The sequence below is a fragment of the Saccostrea echinata genome, unplaced genomic scaffold, assembly GCF_033153115.1.
Source record: "Saccostrea echinata isolate AGI-Se365-2 ecotype Australia unplaced genomic scaffold, CSIRO_AGI_Sech_v1 ptg000032l, whole genome shotgun sequence".
Taxonomy (NCBI): domain Eukaryota; kingdom Metazoa; phylum Mollusca; class Bivalvia; order Ostreida; family Ostreidae; genus Saccostrea; species Saccostrea echinata.
In genome coordinates, this window is record NW_026889781.1 from 858,341 (window position 1) to 878,244 (window position 19,904).

A 19,904-nucleotide genomic window follows, 5' to 3' on the forward strand; every position below is an offset into this window, starting at 1 on the left:
TCCAAAGTGCCGAGCACTTGGCAACGGAACAGTTGCTACCTATTTTTATCGACATATGTCAGTCGCGGCCGTGATTCGAACAAACGACCTTCCGATCACGGAGCGAGCGCTTTACCGACTGAGCTACCGTGACGGTTTGCACAATTTAACTATTTCCCAAAGTGGTCATTTTGGCATCTAAATTTTTAAAGTTATTATAAACGCTCTACACTAATATAATAATATTTGTTATTTTGACAATAAATTCAACAAGTTCTAATTATGGGCCAAAATTTACAACCCCTCTCTCCCCCAACCACCCCCCCTTCTTTTGAAACCAAAATCTTTCAGAAATTCTCTTTTAAACAAAATTTACATCATTAAATTCTGTTATATCAGACTGGTAATGAATTTGGTATGTGGCCACATGTTCAACTCAGCATTTATGCTTGATTTAAATTATAGAATAATTGGAGATTCTTCCCTGGTTACCCAATTATGAAGGAGATTGCATTTAGAGACAAACACCCCATAAGTGGGGACATTACTGTCTTATGACAGCATTTATTTTTTTTCTTTCACAGCTCAACTTTTTCTTTCTTTGTTACAAAAAAAAAAAAGACCTGTTCAAGTTTTATCCTCAGATTTTCGAAAATTCTATATAATATTTCGATATTTATTAGAAATCCTTACACATTTATAATTTTTCTCCTTGAAAGATTTTCTTTTTTCTTTTCTTTTTCTGTCAAGGCTTTTATCAAATCATATCCAAAATAAATCATAAATGCAGCGATGCACACAGGGTGAACATTGAAAAAAAAAAATACACCGAGAAATGGGTAGTATGAATTACAATGAGCATAATTTATCGATATGATGTACATGTGTTTCAATATCTACATCAAAATTTTCAACAGTTTATGATTTTGAAAGTTCTTAGAAAAATTATATAATGACAGAAGCCTAATTATTGTCCAAGAATCCTGGAGAAGATTAGCAGCGGCTTCGACCGAATTTTATTCAATTTGGAGATTTTTTCCCTTTTTTTTTCATTTGGATTATTTCAAAACCTTGGCACCGATGACAGTAAAGAACCCATTACAGTTACCTCACGAAAATTTGAGTCTTTTAAAAAAGAATGTAGATTACCAGCATCTACTGATCCCCATGATATGGAGGTATTTTTGTTGTTGACATTTTTAACCTAACTTTTTTCATACTCTTATCGACCCTCAGAAAGATTACGTCTGGCTTTTAAATTTATAGTTATCGGTTGCACAACTGTGAGCAATAAAATGTGCTTTTAAATTACTCAACCTTTCCATTAAGTAATCTCAAAAGGAGAAAAGTTATCATTACTAGACTTTCTGATGCATTGCATTCCTTTCACATAAAATCAGATACGCAAAATTCAGGTTTTTGATGTCAACAGGAGTAATGGAAACTACGTATTAGCAAAGTTAAACGGGGATTGGGATAACATTACCTACATATCGCACAATGGACGTTTAACAACTCTTGGTTTAAAGGTATGTTCAAATTGTTTCAGATTTTTTTTTTTTTACTTTAAAAAATACAAGTACTTGTCAAAACCATTGTGGATAATCACCTTAATTAATATTATAAAAAAAAGTTTAATTAAAGTAATATTTTTAATGAAATTTTCATCAGCATTTAATATATAAGAATGAAATGGCAATTAAAAAATAGGTAACTAGTTGGTGATATCCCTGGATTTGCAAAAAATGGGGCAGGTTAAATTTTTATACAACCTTTCAACAATTTTAGTGTTAAGGGATTTCAATCGCCTTAAAGAAATGTGTATCCTAATGAAGACTGGAAGTGTAAATTCATTTGATGTACTTTCAGAACTGTAGCTCTCTGGTTAAGAAAATTTGGACAGACAAACCAGAGAGCAGATCTACACATTCTACAAACCTTTTGTCGCAACGCATCGAGTTTTCTTGTATTATACATATATAAATATGAGTTTGGAATATCAGTTTCTTAGTTCACATTCCGACCTTGCTTGCAAATAAAACTTACTGCTTGATCGTATTTTGAATGACATGTGTGAAGACGAATTTTGACTCCAGTGGAATAATGACCTGGGGTCATTTTTCGATGTCGAAAAATGACTCCCGGTTATTATTTAAGATGAAAAATGGCTCTTATGCCTGTAGAAAAAGTGGCATCACCCTTCAAATCTGCATAGCTACGTGAAGAATAATGCCCCCTATAGATTTTATTAGGGATGTGCTTTTCTTTTCCTTAAAATGAATAAGAATTATAATAGATTAAGAGGCTTGTGGATCAAAATGCTCAGCTGATGTAAATTGAGGATACAGCGATGATCTGTTGTTCTCATTAAGTCTTTCGAATGTCTTTTATGATTAATTGACAACATTAATCGACTTCAATCTAAACTATGTGGACATGCTTCAATAATGATTTGACTAATGTCTCATTTTTTTCGGTTTTATTATCCAGAAAGAGAAAGAAAAAGAATGGATTATACTCTTTATCTACTGGTTAAATAAGTTGCGTGCAAATGCCTGTTTTTTAAGTCAATGATTTAAAAAGTGTACAAACGTAATTTTCGAACATATAGCAAAAGTGCTTTACAATCTGAATAAGTTGAATTACTTGATGTTTTAGAGACTTTCGCACTTTTTCATGAAAACCGAAAGAACAAGCATTAAATAACTATCCAGTGTTTATAGCAAACAAAAGTTTAGATGCAAACAATTTTAACCTAAAGTGCAAGGAAACTTCTTTGAAACCCAAGAAACCGCATTGTAAAAGAAAACTTGATCAGATATCTACATGTATATCCCGTAACCAATGTGCATTTGATGAAAGTGCTTTATACATGTTCCATTGTGATTTTGTGGATACTCTTCTTAATCAGAGAAAATTCTTGTCCAAAGAAGAAACATCAAATCTTTTTGAAAAAAAAATGTCCTTTGCTAAATTGCACAAGTAAATATCCAGTTCACTTCGTACAAAAACATTTTAATCTACTTTCATCTTGCGTACGAGTATACATAATTCGTCCGAAGAAAGAACTTATTTATCCATACAAATATTTTGTTTGTCCAAACAAAGAACTTACCTTTAGAACTAGTTCTTTTTTTGTCAGAACAAAAGTCTAATTGGTCCGGACAATTATAATTCAATTCTGAGCTCCAACGGCACTATATCATTGCATTACATTCCATACTTTGAAAAAGTTATTGTCTTCATACATTTGTTGAAAAGTTTTCAAGATTCTAAAATTACAAAATATATATACTTACAAGTTTATTATAATGACCAAGAATTTTCAAAATGCTCATTTTGATACCGGCTGTTGAGATCCCTGTAACAGCAACTTATTTAACAGTATCCTGCCTCTGTTTTAAAGTTGATTGTATTCAGACCATTGTTTAGCCTACCAAATAAGTTGGAAGATATAAATACAATATGCAGGCGATAGTTGAATATTACTAATACATGTAAAAAGTTGGCTATAGAAAAGCCGATTGTCAATTCACCCAACTTGTAAAGAACAAGATACGGTATTAGCAGTAATTGGCCGCAAAATTTGCGATATTTTAGCATTCTTTCTTTTGTTTATTGATGTTGAGGATTTAAGTAAGTAATGTGCGAACTAAATTTCACAGCCACAAAAATGACGTAATTGTTCATTATGACGTCACTAATACGCGGTAAACATGGAATGTTTGCTTAAAATCGTTATATTATAGTGTAAAATAAGTAATCTTTCTTGGAATTAGACCCTTTCACATACAACAACCACTTTTATATTCCGCATGTAAGTTCAGTGGTATATCTCTCATTCACAGAATTAAAATGGTGTTGGTTGTCACCTGCGCTCAATATGAAATTTGGAAAAGTTGAATACGGAAAATGATATTTTACCGATGTCATTCACTTGATATCGATGTTTTAAAATAACGCACGATTGATGCAGAGTGAGACTGATACATATATACTAGGTTCCATCATTGGTCATAGTAAATCATATATACTTGTTATAATATATATACATATATATATATATATATATATATATATATATATATATATATATATATATATATATATATATATATATATATATATCTATATCTATATCTATATATATATATATATATATATATATATATATATATATGAATGAAAAAATATTTTGAAAATAAGGAATGTTGTAGTTAAAGATCGATGTATGCCGTTTTTACAAAAAGTATCACCTGCTTACGTTTTCACAGTCGTATACATGTATTACGTTTCCTTTGTGCATAGTCCTGAAGCAATCAGTGGCAGATCGGGGAGAGGGGATATGGGGTTGCAACCTTTTTGATGTTTGTTAGGTAGTATAAAGAAAGAATTGTGCGTTTGTGGAATTCTGAAATTTATCCGACTATGACTTTGCTGATCAATCCAGGAGCCCCCTCTTCTTCATCTTTGGATTTTTGAATTTGTTAAAGATTTACAGTAAAGAGCCACAAAAGATGGGAAAATATAAATTTCCGAGGGAAACATGTACAGACCCCTCCTGATTCATTAACGCAGCACAGTTAAGGCTGCAGTAAGGAGGCGGGGCCTAATTTATACGGGAAATGCTTACTATGATATCACACAAAAATATAAGTTCTTCAAATTACCACAAAATGAAATGATTTGCTAGTTTAGACTGTTGAATAGCTTTAAACTACATCAGTACTAACTAGTGCATGCAATATTGTCGTTGGTTAAATCCCACATAGCAATATATAAACAATTCACTGATCGCAATGCACTTGTCAATGTGACGTCATATTGTAAAATTTGACGCAGTTTGTATGCAGTGAGAGGCGGATCAAGTTATATTTATACAATGAAAAATGTATTTTGTAATTAAATAAAATATAAATTGTAGATATATAAGAGGCCATTAACTTGGATGCGCTGTCTATTTTATGATTTTATTCACATACTTCCCGTACATTCCCTAGACAAGCGATACTGTCGTATATTTGTATGCAGATTCATTGAAGGGTAATAGAAGGGTCGTAATAAATCGATATATTGCAAGGGAATACCCTCAATGAATTATGACAAGCTTTTACACATAAACTCAAGAAGTATGAAGATATTTGAAAAGTGCTGCGAACCTGTTGAAATCTTGCAAATGAATTGATTATATCTATATTTAATGTACAACATACGGTCTAACAAATGTAACTTTAGCAATTAGATAGTAGAATCTATATAGGTTCGCAGCACTTTTCACAAACTACAAAGAGTGTTGAAAATAATTATATGTTACAGTGCAGGGAACTAATTTTGTTACATAAACCAGCATCAGCATAAGCATTAGTAGCATCAGGATCGAGCTAGCATCAGGATCAGCATTTAAAAAAACAGCATTACCAGGATCAGCATCAGCAAGCAAAGGATAAAACCAGCATTGACCTACATAAAATCAGCATTATCCTACTAGCATCAGAAAATCAATGAGTTTTAATTCAGTAAAAAATTAAAAAGAAAGAAAGAATATTGGTTAAAGTATTCACATTATTGATACATAGTGAGATATTATGATCAAATAATTGTAAAAGGCACTTTTATTGCTTTAAACGGCAATGCTGAAATTCATTATCTACTTCCGGTAGCATGATGCTGCTTCCGGTAGCATTGACCTAATTATAAAACAGCATCAGGATAAGGATTACTAGCATTAAATCAGCAAGCAAAGGAAGCATTCAAATCAGCATCGATGCTGTAACAAAATTAGTTTCCTGCACTGTAAACTTAGATTTTTAACTTGGTTATGCCCTTGCAATATTAGAATTTATAGAAGACCTCAATACTTCAGGTATATTTGCTAAAATCACGTGACTGCCACATCACGTGACAAGTCTAAATAAAAAATCTAATCGTCCTCAACATGTAGTTTTCAACCACATTGCATTTGTCCGATAATAGTAAAGTCCTAAAAAGAAACGCCCATCCTTGTAAAGAACGTATTTTCTATCCAAAAAAATCGCCGATATTTCCATTTGGCACCTTAACTGTACTGCGAATACGAAGGAAAGCAGCTTGTCTTTGAAAGACCTCCTCAACGAAATAAGTGTTTGTACACCTTTTTTTGTTTTGTTTTGTTTTTCCTTGTGGGAAAAAAGGGGTGCGCTGTAAAATTAACCATATCCGTAAACGGTACATCTTTTCAAAAAAATTGATGTAGCAAATATTTATAACCTAAATCCAGGTAAATGTGCGCTTTATATTGTCCTGAAACAAAATAATATCGAGTTGAATACAGGCAACACAACCACTTACTTCTTAATTAGTGATCATGAAGTGCAGGCAGAAAAACTCTCATCTACTTTATTAAGTTTCAGTATCCTCAACAAATACATTTAATTTTTGAAGTTTGTAATACAGCTTAAATTTAAAATAGGTATTTTTATCTATAATTAACCTGCGTGATGAGAGAGGGATATGTGGACTTGAATTGTGACCCCCCCCCCCCCCCCACACACACACACACACATTCTGCAAGTTATGAGTTTATATAAATCCCGTATGTTTTATGTTTGTATATATTACATGTAACCATGATAAAAAAATGAGTTTATTAAGTAAGGTACATTTACTTTTTTCTTGGGGGTTGTGATATGTTTAAAATGCCAAGGATACATGTAGATCCAGTAACTTTGTCTATGGATTTGAGGGGAACATACAAAGGATTTATACGTACCATAGGAAAATCTAGTCTACTTGACTTGATTTGCTAGTCAGGGGATTTTTTTTACAGTTGTGCCCCATCCTTGTACTGAAATTACTTCCCACAGACCAATACATGTTACATGATAAGTATCCTTTAAATACACAGTTTCGAAAACCTGTCCGTACTGCATTGTAAACTAACTTTCTAGATTCTGTTTGTTCGCTGCAAGAATCACGCCACACGTTCAATTTCAGAAAAAATAAAGACATGAGAAAGGTGACTTTATCCCATGTTTACCCCTTTATCCCGTGGATATGACTCATTGGATATTTTTTTCATATCCCACAGTTAAGTGCAGTTGTGACGTCACAATGGTTTTTGCGTTAGCGTGATGAAGTAAAATAAAGTGGAATCCTATATAAAACAGTGTAAAACATTGGTTGTGAAGTATTAAACATTGCATAAAAAGAATCTCCCATGATTTGTAGTTGGATATGACTTTTATCCAACTCGTTGTGTGTTTAAAAAAAAAAAAAAAAAAAAAAAAAAAACAACAACACACAACTCGTTGGATAAAAATCATATCCAACTACAAATCATGGGAGATCCTATATATATTACTTATTTTATCTTAGCCAAAATAAAAATAAAAACTATACAGTAGGGTGAATTAAAAAAAAAATGACCACCAAACTGAAATTTTTTGGCAAAATTCAGCTACTTGTAACATATTTTTCACTTATATCATCATATTGCAAATGCATTCTAGTTTAAAATCCTGAAGTGGCAATAGAATAGACAATTGGACTAAAAAGTTTCAGAATTTTTATTAGTAAAATTTCTTTTGAAAAAAGAAAATATCATTACACCTTAAAAGACTTTCTAAAATACATAATCACAAGAAATTATAGTTTTTATGCTTCAAAATGGTTAAAGGGGTATAAATGTTTAAATCTAGACCTTGAATGAATATCTTCTCTTGTACATGTGACACAAAATTGGCTTTTTTTTCAATTCTGGTTTGAAAAGTTTTAATATGAGAAAAAATATGAAGCAATAAAATTCCCCAAAATTCACTTTTTTGTCCGTTCAAGTCAATTCTAGCTTTAAATCTAAGCCAAAAAAGAATTGTTATATACAAGTTCTCTTACAAAATATAATAGATTTTGAAGCGACCCTATGTTACATTATTGTGTTGCACTCCTGACATCTGATATGTATTTTATTTAACATTGTTTTAAAAATTATAACACACAATAACCCATTCCTACTTTGTAAATTAATTTGTCGTGTTGATATTTTTCATCGTTTAATACAAGTTCTATTACAAAATATAATAGATTTTGAAGCGACCCTATGTTACATTATTGTGTTGCACTCCTGACATCTGATATGTATTTTATTTAACAATGTTTTAAAAATTATAACACACAATAACCCATTCCTACTTTGTAAATCAATTTGTCGTGTTGATATTTTTCATCGTTTACAGCAGGTTTTTCATATTTTGAAGACCTTAAAACATGATTATTTGCAAAATGTAATAGCTATAAATTGTATTTTTAAAAATATATATGTGAAATGATGAAAACTACTCCCTGAATTGACTGTAAAATTTCTGTAATTTCTTGATAGACATAGTGTTTTGAACATCAAATAGTATCAAGCCTTTTTTTCAACTTATTTTTTAGTAAAGATAGTTAAAAAGCATTAGTAATTATGAAGCAGTTTTGTTGCACTCCTGACTGCAGTAAAGTTTAAAATTAAAACCATAAAACACAAAAATTCATAAAGTGTTGGCAACATCAAGTGGTAATGAAATTGTGCAATACTTATAATCCAATACCTCATAATTAAAACAGATGAAAGTATTTAAAATTCGATTTTATCTGGAATTATACACTATTTTATGCCAAAAAACTAGCTTAAATGTATATTTAGAAGATAAAATGCATTTTAAAGCATATTTCCCTTTAGAAGACAAACACAATAACCCACCAGGAAAATTCTACTCATCATTTTTTTCTTTATTTTTATTCTTATTGGATGATTTATAATTCTAACATATTTGTTGTACTCCTGACCAAATGCATTGGGACCTTTAAAGTAAAATTGTGAAGTGAAAATTACATAAGAACTTGTTCTGTTGTTTCAGTGAAGTTGAGGAGGAATTACTTGAATTTTATGACAATGTTTTAGTGTGTTTATTTTTAACGTTCATTAAAAAAATCACAAAAAAGATAAAAACACATCTGAATTGATAAACGTGAAAAAGGAAGGATTTTGATAATAAAACTGTCAATAATTAAGTATTAAATAATACAAAAAGATCATTTTTAATTAATGAATACTTCTAAGCATGAATAAAAGTCTTTTCATCACACAACTTGAATCTTTTAAAAAATGTGTTGCACTCCTGACCGTAGAAATATGGATCTGAAGCACAGACAGATCCTGTAATTGATAAATCTATTTCGTACAAAATGTTCTTTGTGTCTTTATTTTCCAAAATAAAAATCAGAAAATCATATAATGATAATAGTTTTTTTCATGCTTGGGAGCAAAACATCAAATGTTGCACTCCTGACATTTTTGGGTGTGCACATATACTTAACTCTCATTAATGTTGCTTGTGATTTATATAACATTTTTAAGTTTTAAATGTATATCAGTTATTGTTTTACACTTCTAAAATTCTTTTTTGTCTTAATTTCCTATCAGAATTTTACAACTGATGTTTTTTTTGGCAACACTACATTTTTTTCTGTTGCACTCCTGACATGGTATAACATTTTTTTAAACATCAGCCATGACCACAACTTGATTAAACAAAAGTTATGACAGTCCACATTTAAAGCTCAATACTTTGAATATTATCAGGAAAGTCTTTATTTTCAACATGAAGCATTATTTTTTATTTCACAGATCTCCAAAAAATATTGAAATTTCAAAATGTCACAAAAAGGTGTTGCACTCCTGACAATTTTAGCATCATTTTTGGGCATAACTTTTTTGTTAATTGAGATATCAACGAGATATTTGGCAGGTATTTAGACACTATCTAAAGACATATGCTGAGACATAGAAATCTATTTTCATTGCCTGTATTTTTAGTGTGGGTTGATAAATATGTGTTTGGTCATTTTTTTTTTTAATTCACCCAGTACATTCTTTTCCCAGCATTGAAATTTTGCGAAAAATGAAAGAAAAAAATATTTTAGAAAATGTTACTATCTACTTATACGTTTTGTATCTCAGTGAAAATAGGCAAAAACTTTTGATACGTGTTTGGAATAAATATATCATTGGCTGAAAGAAGGTGGGGATTCTGAGAAAAAAAAAACGCGATATGTGTATACAAATGACTCTTATATATAATTACACAGACATTAAAAAAAGAATATATCAAAATTCTCCCTCGAGAAATGAATAAATAAATGTTGTCAGCTGAACACTACAACAATAAGATATTACGAACAGGTTTTTCAGTGAATTGAAAGAATACCTGGTATGTCATTCAGTCTGAACTGAAAGTCCGTTTAATACCCCCCCCCCCCCCCCGACAAAACTTTACTACATCCACTGTCATTACTTGTCATATTGAAACACAAATAATTGTATACAGTATATATTATTATGAACTCTTTAAACGCAGAATAGCGGGGGGAGGGGAGGGGAGGGGGGCACCGTTGACATTTAAATTCCGTGTATTCCTCTGTCTTCATGAAGGTTATATGACAGAAAAATCAATTATCATATACTCAGTGTATAATTTAGAAATATTGTCCTGATATTTTTCAAATCGGGATCAAAATCTCTAAGATTCTGTTTCATTTTGTTTCAATATGCAGAACCATCTCTATTTGCAAATAATGACGGTTAGAGAGGGAATTCCCCATCCTCAGTTTATCGAGTAGATCAGGACTCCTCCTGTAAATTAAAGACATAGTCTTCTATGTTATTGTTTCAATAATGATATAAATTATAATTATCAAGGCATTCGCGGGTCTTTTCAACCGTTCGTGCATCTATATCTTACATAGGTTTTTGAGAATTTTCCCCCTCCGCCAAAAAAGAACGAAAGAAAGAAAACACCCAGTTCATATGAGACACCGATAGTGTATAGGTATGTGTAAATTCGGTGGCGTAGCTGCCATAAGGCACTTAAGTACGAAAGCCCAGAAGGCTCATTCAAGATTCGAGTTTCGAAATACGAGATTCGAAATTCGAGATTCAGAATTCGAGTTTCGAGATTCAAGATCCAAACTAACCAATCAAAAGGCGGATTCAATAAATGATATCTCCCCTTTGCTAAGTTTTTACTATCAAGAAATCATTGAATATATTTATAACAAATGTGTCATTTGCTTAAATAATAATGCAAGAAAAAATGTTATATGTTTCAAAACAAAATAAAAATGAGTTTTGGGCAACGTTTTGAAATATATATATAAAATCTTATTTTCCTCATTAAAGAAAACAATAGATACGTATATAGAATATTATATGGCCTTATCGTTGAATTAAAAATTTAGTAGGTCAATAATTTATTCGATAAGCTCATTGATGAGGGAGAAAATTATTATTGATATGAAATACTAAGGATCGTCTATACACTGACCAGTAATTTAATTAAGGATACATTTCTTTACATTTAAGCGTGTATTTGTGCAGTTAGACTGATCTACTATTTGATATCGAATAAAATAAATTCCAGTCTGTATTGTATATAATTATATAATTTTTAATTAATTCAAGTATTCAAAGCCTTAGACCAAGATAAGTAATTGAAAACTTAATTTTTATGTATTTCTCCTATTGGGAAACAGTGGCGTACATTCCTTTCTGCTAATGTGTAGACTAATGTGAAGTCACAGATTTCACCTAAAGCGCATCGTTGCCGAATTGCGGATAGGCAAAGAGGAGTCGCCCCTCTCAATAGAGGGGGGGGGGGAGTCGTAGGACAACTTTCTGCGATCTTGGAGACATCTATCATTTTCATTTTCCCAGTGAATATAATTATAAATCATTTAAACATATTTTTATGATACGGAAATTAAAATCTTCATGACCACTCTTAATAAAATTGAGATATATTAAAATCCTCACACAGTGCTTGGAAATTATGGAAACTTCTTTACAGATTATTCTTTACAGATTATTCTAAATATAATTTTTAAAATGTGTTTTTGTTTGACTTCCTATTAACCCAAACATATTTCCTAATTTCTATTCGCTGTCCTAATCGTAGACTCCAGGTTGCTGTCATTTTTAATAGTCTGATATCGACTTTAAGGTAACGTTTCAATTTTAGATTTATATCAGAAGTTTTGTATGCTGTAAAAATTGGAAAGACATAAAAGTATGGATGGCTAAAAATATTTTTATTGCATTTGATGCAAAAATATTCTAATAACTGGTAAATAGATACGATTTATGATCAACTTTCCCCATTTTTCAGCAAAATACATGTATAAATAAATATTTATTTTAAATCAAGAAAATGATGTGTAGGCAACATATGGAATACATACGCCATTGGAAAAGCACGTCCGCGATTTTTTCTTTATCACCACTACGATGTCTTTCAAGACTCCCTGGGTACACTAAAAAGGTGTATAGAGGGTCCATTGTTTTGTTAAAAAAATTTTTTTTATCATTTATATTAAATACTTTTATATCTTTTTTCTCTATGGCCATTAAATCATGTATTGGAACTTGTGTATTGATTGGTTATGTATCTTGCGAGACCCGAGCGGTTTCCTTATAAGTAATTATTGTCATCTCCCTCGGGAGATGACACATTAAGTTTGTTATCCGCTATGTAACGACGAAAAGTGACCCCCGTAGAATATTGACCAGGGGTCATATTTCTATGTAGAAATTTGACCCCCTGATCAATATTCTACGTTGAAAAATGACCCACTTTTTTGTAGAAATTATGGCCTGGGGTCATTTTTCTCCGTGTGGGTTGTAGAAAAATGACCCCGTAGAGTAATTACCCCGTGTCTTTTTTATACAAAAAAACTGGTGGTAGGAATATTCTTGTTAGGCAAATACATAGGGGTAAAATCACGCAGCCTAAAAGCTTTAAAGTTTAAACAACAAAAGGTTATTACTATACCTTACATGTACATCAATAATACAAGATGTTTTATCCCATTAACGGAAACCAAATAACTAGGCTATTATAATGTTCGATGACTATAAGAGCAAAAATACACGTGTTCTTAGTTTTGTTTTATCACATTTTATAAAATATGTTTCCAAAGTCGTAATTTAAAAAAAAAAAAACAAGAATATTTATACATAGCTGGTGTCAGAAAGAGAAACTTATATAGGAATAAAAAATGCATGGTTTCTGTGTATAATTGTAATGATCCTCTTTAAATTTTACTCTGGGTAAATAGTGTAAAAAGAAAAGAATGAAAGTTAAGTCTCAAGCGTTTTTTTCTTCAGAAGTTAAAAGAAAGATTAATGTTTTCGAACCCTTCCCAAATAAATTTGAGTGAAAAGAAATAAACAATTGTTAAGAAAATTAGATCTCATATAATTATATCTTTGATTTTTTAGCATAAAACATCTCATAAAAAAATATAAAGAAGTTTAAATTTGTGTAAAAATAACAGACAGCACTAAATCAATATTCCTCTAATATTCGATCTCAGGGACACAAAAATTGGTTAGCTCAAAATCTTTACCAATGTCTTTTGTCGTTTGCTAGTGTCAACAAAGCCTAAACAAAATGAAGCTTTTTACATAAAAAAATGAATAATTGATAAAAGAGGTGTTTGGTATACTAAGAATTGACACAAGTTTATACACAGTAGTGCGTATTTCCCCTTTCTAGTAACATGTAATAATTTTTACCAATGAAACAAAAAACGGAATGTTGCATTATGAAAAAGCTTCTCTGCGTAATTTACATATTATTTTTTTTAGTATGATTGGCAATATTAGCACAGTTGAAGTTGCGTTTGCAAAAAAAAATATATAACCGTGCCAAAAATATTGTGTTTGAATCAAATACGTGATTCGTGTCAGCGTATCTATAGTGGTAAATTTTGAGGGAATGGGTAACGAGGATGTAACCCACTCTTCAAATCTGCAAGCCTATAGAAAAAAAATAATCTGGCCATGTCTTTCCTATACACAAATTAAGCGATCTTGCTGTTTGATGCGAGGTTTTAAAAATATATGAGTTTTTAGGATAAAAGTAAACAAAAGTATTTTTTTCTTGCATCAAAAATCCTACTTATAAGAAGTTACATAATGCATATGTGCATGATAATGTAGATTATACATGTATCTATATAATGATCAAGGAAGGGGAGTATATTGCCAGTATTTCTATCACAATCGAAGAGCACCCCTAACTAAAATTTACTATTATAATAGTAAACTATAGTTAACTATAGTTTATTATTATTAACTATAGTAAATACTTTGATACTTTGATTAACTATGACACTTGGTTTAGAACTTTTTTGAGATTTCAAAGCTGAAACCTTCTTAAAATTTATATCAGTAATGTAAAATTTTGGGATGATATGTTAATATACAAGAAATACAAGGGGTAATCAAAAAGTTCGCAAACTAATTGAATTATTCTATAAAGGAAATAAAATCAGGTATCAGTGTTTATTATTTTTTAAAGTGGTCCTCTCCAATTTGAATGCACGTCTGCCACCGTCCTGCCCGTGCGCGAATCACGTGATCCAGGCGGTCACGTGGCATGCTACGTAGCATTTTGTTCACAGAAGTTAAAAGATTTTTCCGAGTCTTATATTTCTTACCATGCAAGTTAATTTTTATAACAAGAATAGTCCCTTTGTCACAAATGGCAAAATCTCGGCAATAGGAGGGGTGAATTAGGATATCTTTTCCCAGAATGAGCATGGTGACCATCACAACCCGACTGTTTTGTATTGGGTGCGTCGTTTATCCATTCTGGATAAAGTATGGACGCCTTCCTTTTATCATATATGATATGTTTAAAATCTAAGGTAAACGATATTTTAGGGATTTAATAATTATATTTTTGTTAAGATATTTAACTCTTTTTCTAACTGTAATTTGGCGATCTTTCGTTACAAATTGCTCAACTGAGGACACATCTCTTCCCCAGCTTACTTTCACTGGGCCCCAGAACAAACGTCATTTTAACCACATCCCTTCCTTCACTAAAAAACAATCAATCCAATTAATGATTGAACTTCCGGCAAGTCTTTTGTCTTCATAAATCCTGGACAAATTATTATATGCTACAGTAACAGCAAAGATTTAACTTTAAAGCCGTTCGTTGCTCAAGTACGACCGAGTCAAACATTTTTTGTCACGTCATCTACATATTGAGTCATATTTATATTGTAACGTCTCAAACGTGGAGGAAACATCTGCTATAATTTATAGAACATGTTTATGACTAAATGTGTGCCAAATTTTGATCTGAACTGTGGTTTCGTAAATAAAGAGATAGTTCACGAACTTTTTGATCACCCCTTGTACTTCCCTATAATACCGGTATTAAAAATGTGCACATATAAATTTAAGAATATAAAATTTAACAATCATAATCCAAAAAATACTTTGGTTTACTCTAGTAAAAACTTTGATACTGTATTAAACTATTGTTAACTTTGGTAAACTATAGTTTTTTGTTTGTTTGTTTGTTTTTTGTTTTTGGTTAGAGACTACTATTGTTATTGATATAGCGATCCTAATACAAACAATATGTATGTATACAGTGTTTCATAGTTAACGTTATTTAGATACATTCGCCCCCCCCCCCCCCCCAATACAGATGATATAATTCTACAGACAATAAATGCATTGTAAGTACACAAATTACAGGGGAAACAATAATTCTATGAGTCAGTGCTCTCTAATGATACCCCACCCGCACAGACAGACGGAGAAGATTTGTACCAAAATAAATACCACTGTATAGCATGCCGAACCAAAGAGTGTGTTAAAATTTCGGGCATCTGCGATGAGTTGTTGCAGAGAAAATTGCAACGAAAAAAATTGTTCCGCACAGACATACACAAACACTCACCCCTCGCACACAACTGAGAGATTCGCAGGGTTAAAGGTATATACTACCATTTCCTTCGGAGCGGGAGTAATAATATTCATGTTATAAATAAGGACAAATGAACCTAAAAGAGGAAAAAAGATAATATATGCTATTAAAAATGAAGCAGTAATTACAGTTAATGATAGCGTCTCCATATTGGACGCTTCATATGCCGTGCTTTCTCTAATTTTTTTCCTTGTCTAAAAATAATAATACGCTTTTTGTTTCAATGCATTGGTGTATCCAATAACTAATACATGTTAAAGCTTGGGTGGAGGCAGTTGAAAGCGGGCACAAAATTTTAAGGTAGAAGTACGGGGCCACAAACTTGTCCTTTAAATGGTTTCCGATAACATCCATTCCAAACAGGTATATCGTTGTCAGTCAGAAACATATGTCATTTTCAGAACAAAGCCTGTGAGAAAAAACCCAAAACCTCAACTCAATAATGTATACTCATTGTGATGCAAGCAAAAAAAAAATGATATTACGTACATTGTATATGATGCTAGTATGCAGAAGTGGCGTTAAGGAGGGGAAGATACGTTGCTCCTCCCCCAACATACATTTGAAAGAAAAAAAAAATCAGGAGACTCTAGGCCTTCACAGACCCTACCCAACCCCGGATTAACGCATATCACATCTCATCTCTAAAGGTTTAATAATAAAATATATTGAAAAAAGTAGGGGGTCAGATTTCTATGGGGGTCATTTTTCTACGTGTGTGGAGTCGTAGAATTACTGGCCTGGAAGGGTTTTCTACGGTCGAAAAATGACCCTACTTCCCGTAGAAAATTGACCGGGGGTCATTTTTCTACTGAGAAATTTGACCCCCCGGTCAATATTATACGGGGGTCACTTTTCGTCGTTACACCGGAAGAGAAGTCCTAGTGTAAGCTGCCATCGATAAGATGGTGGTCTGGCAAATGACCTGATGATGATATAGAGATGTAAACAAAATTGAGCGTTCTGTCTTATTATTACAAAATGGTCCATCTTAAAGTAAAACTACACAGGGTTCATTAAGAGTAATAGAGGTAGATTCACTTGGGTGGTGGTGGTCTTTAAAATGCACATAAACATTGTATCTAGGCTATTGTGTAAAATGATGGTCAGCGCGCGGGGATCAAAATACACAAAACGTTTCAGCCAAGGCGTGGATCCAATATTTACTGACGAAAGAAAAAAGTGAAAACATTCACGTTAAATGCATATACATGTATACAATGGCAAAAACTTAACTTTTATGTGTACTTAATAGTCAATCGATAATTACTGCCGTATATACATTGTATGTAAAATAAAACAGAACTTATTCAAAAAAAAAAAAAAAAAAAAATTCGAAGAATTTTTTTTTTTTACCTAGCTAAAAGCACAATTTAAGCAGAAACATAAATGTCTCTGATTTAAGTAACTCAGTGCTGCAGGCATTGAAATAAAGATCATAAAGAATGATTACGAGTATTTTCTCGGATGTCTACACTATTCCTTTTTTATTATTATTTAAATTTACCCCTGCAGAAAAGTTTTAGGAAAAACACAATTTTCTTTACTTGGCTCAGATTTTTTAAGGATTAAAAAATTAAGCAACTTATCATTATTTTTATGCAATTCTAATTTGCGTTTTTTGCTAATAGGAAAGAGTAAAAAAAAAATCACTCCTCGTGTTCTTGAAATAAAGCCAAAGTTATAAAATGTGTGTCTCATGGAACAGCCTATAAAATCGATGTTGGTAGATTGGGGTTCTTTTCATTGTGCAAATGCTTAATTTTAAATGGTAACTTTTCAATTTTATTACCTTTCTATGAATGCTATTTTCCCAGGAGCGAATACATGTACACGTAATTCTATTATAGCGTTAAAACATTTATCGACATGGGCAGCAGGAGGGTATGTGGCAGGAGAGTCTCAATTTTTCAATTGATATTCCCAGTGGCTCGATGGCCAAGTCACTTCAGAGAATACGATTAAGGAAAATCTTTGGAAATTAATCGAGTTTCGGATTACATGAAGTCGACTAAGAACTAAAGTCGAAGGGAAGGCTAAGGTTTTATATCCATCTTCATACGGAAAAATTGTTATCTATTTTTACGAATATTTCTCAGTGGTTAGATTTTTACAGACATTGTACAAACAATATTTAAAATGAATAAAGCATATTTACAACAGGTAAAATAATACAGGCACGTAGCATCAGGAGGGTCGGACCCTTCCACTTTTTTCCCAAACATTGAAAATATTCATTGAAAGGCACGCCCTTGCCCCATCTTCCATCTTTTGTTGCAGTATCGTACGTCAAATCATCCCATGGGAATGTATTATAATACAAAATATGTTTGTTGGAAAAGTTGTAATCCCCCCTTCCAAGAAATGAAAATGTTGAGTTTGGAAGACCCTTTTTCCCCTTGTCAAAGATTGTTCAGATAAGTCGTCGATTTTTTTTTCTCCCCCCCCCCCTTTTTTTCAAAAGCGATACTACTGCCTGTAATAGCTGAAAATATGATATAACATTCCACTGTTTATTCATTCATGAAGCCAAAGAGATGATAATTCAGGGCTTTCTGGAAAGTCAAACTTTTCGAATATATAATTATTCTGCCCATGTATCGCAAGATTGACACTGAATGTTGATAACCGACCATTTGTCTACCGTTGTAATAAAATAAATAACATACCCAATATGACCCTGGGCTCGTGTCCCCCCCTCTCCTTCCCCTTATATTTTTTACCAATAAACCCGTTGAACCCTTTGAAACCCGTATTACTAATTAAGAAATAAATGTCCGCGTTATCGTGAATGTTGCAGGATAACCTCCGAGGTCGAGAAATGTTGTCTGAAATATAAAAGCCGAGGCGTTAGCTGAGGCTTTTATATTTCAGGCAACATTTCGAGACCGAGGAGGTTATCCTGCATCATTCACGACAACAAGGACTTTATTTCTATTCTACTAACAGCTCTAAAATACGACTGATCGTTTTCTCTATAGAGAAACGAATTAGGTCACCATGTCGCGATTTTGCTGTTCCATTTAACACCAGAGTCAATTTGTTTGTTTACTTGTGTATTGATTGCATAAAATGCAGACGGTTTCAGCTATCGTTGGGTTAAAAATTTGTTTGTAACATATATTGATTAATTTTTAGGAATGTAAAATAACAAAATCAGTTGTCTATTTCATTGCTTTAATTTTAAAATCACGGAGTGTAAATGTTGTGGGGAGGTCCGTGGAACAGCCCGACTTGGTTATAAAAAGGATATGTATCAGCTGTTTCAGCAACACACACTATTTAGACTGCGTAAGGCGACACATCGGTATGGTCTAAATAAGTATTAGATTCTACATTGAAATATTTATTTCAACTGTACAGGTTTGACATGTGTTTCTGATCTGACAATTTTTTGATGACGTTCGTGATTTATTGGAGAATAATGTCCGCGGCATTTCTTTGATCTCGTCAATAACTGTGGTAGAATTATTATTAATCGCTAGTCACTTGTTTTATTGCACACTTAACTTTGAAAACCCGTATTAGTCACTGGTCACTTTCTAATACATTGTCACAAACTATATTCACTTTGAAACCCGTATTACTTAATTAATTATTATCAATCACTGGTCACTTGTCTAATTGCACACTTATAATTCTCATCGACTACACCCCCCCCCCCCATTTATCTTTGCATCCCATTATTAATATTTATTATGATGTCATCAAACCTATAAACAAAGTAGATAATACGATATAAATATTTTTGATATAAACCTATTATAATATTTAAAAAGTTTTAATATAAATTTAAGCATATTTTGCCGACCAAAAACCCATTTTTTTTAATTTCGTTCTGATATATATAACACTCTTTCTTGCATTGTAATATAATCAAATGACCTCTTCGGTTTGAATATATTCAACGATTTCTTGAAGGTCAAAACTTAGCAAAGGGGAGTAATTGAATCTCAAACCGCCTTTTGATTGGCTTGTTTGGATCTTGAATCTCGAAACTCGAATTTCGAATCTCGTATTTCGAAACTCAAATCTCGAATGAGCCTTCTGGGTTTTCGTACTTAGGCACGTGTCTACACATATTTTTTTTTCCGAAAAAATTATAATAACGAAACTGAAAAA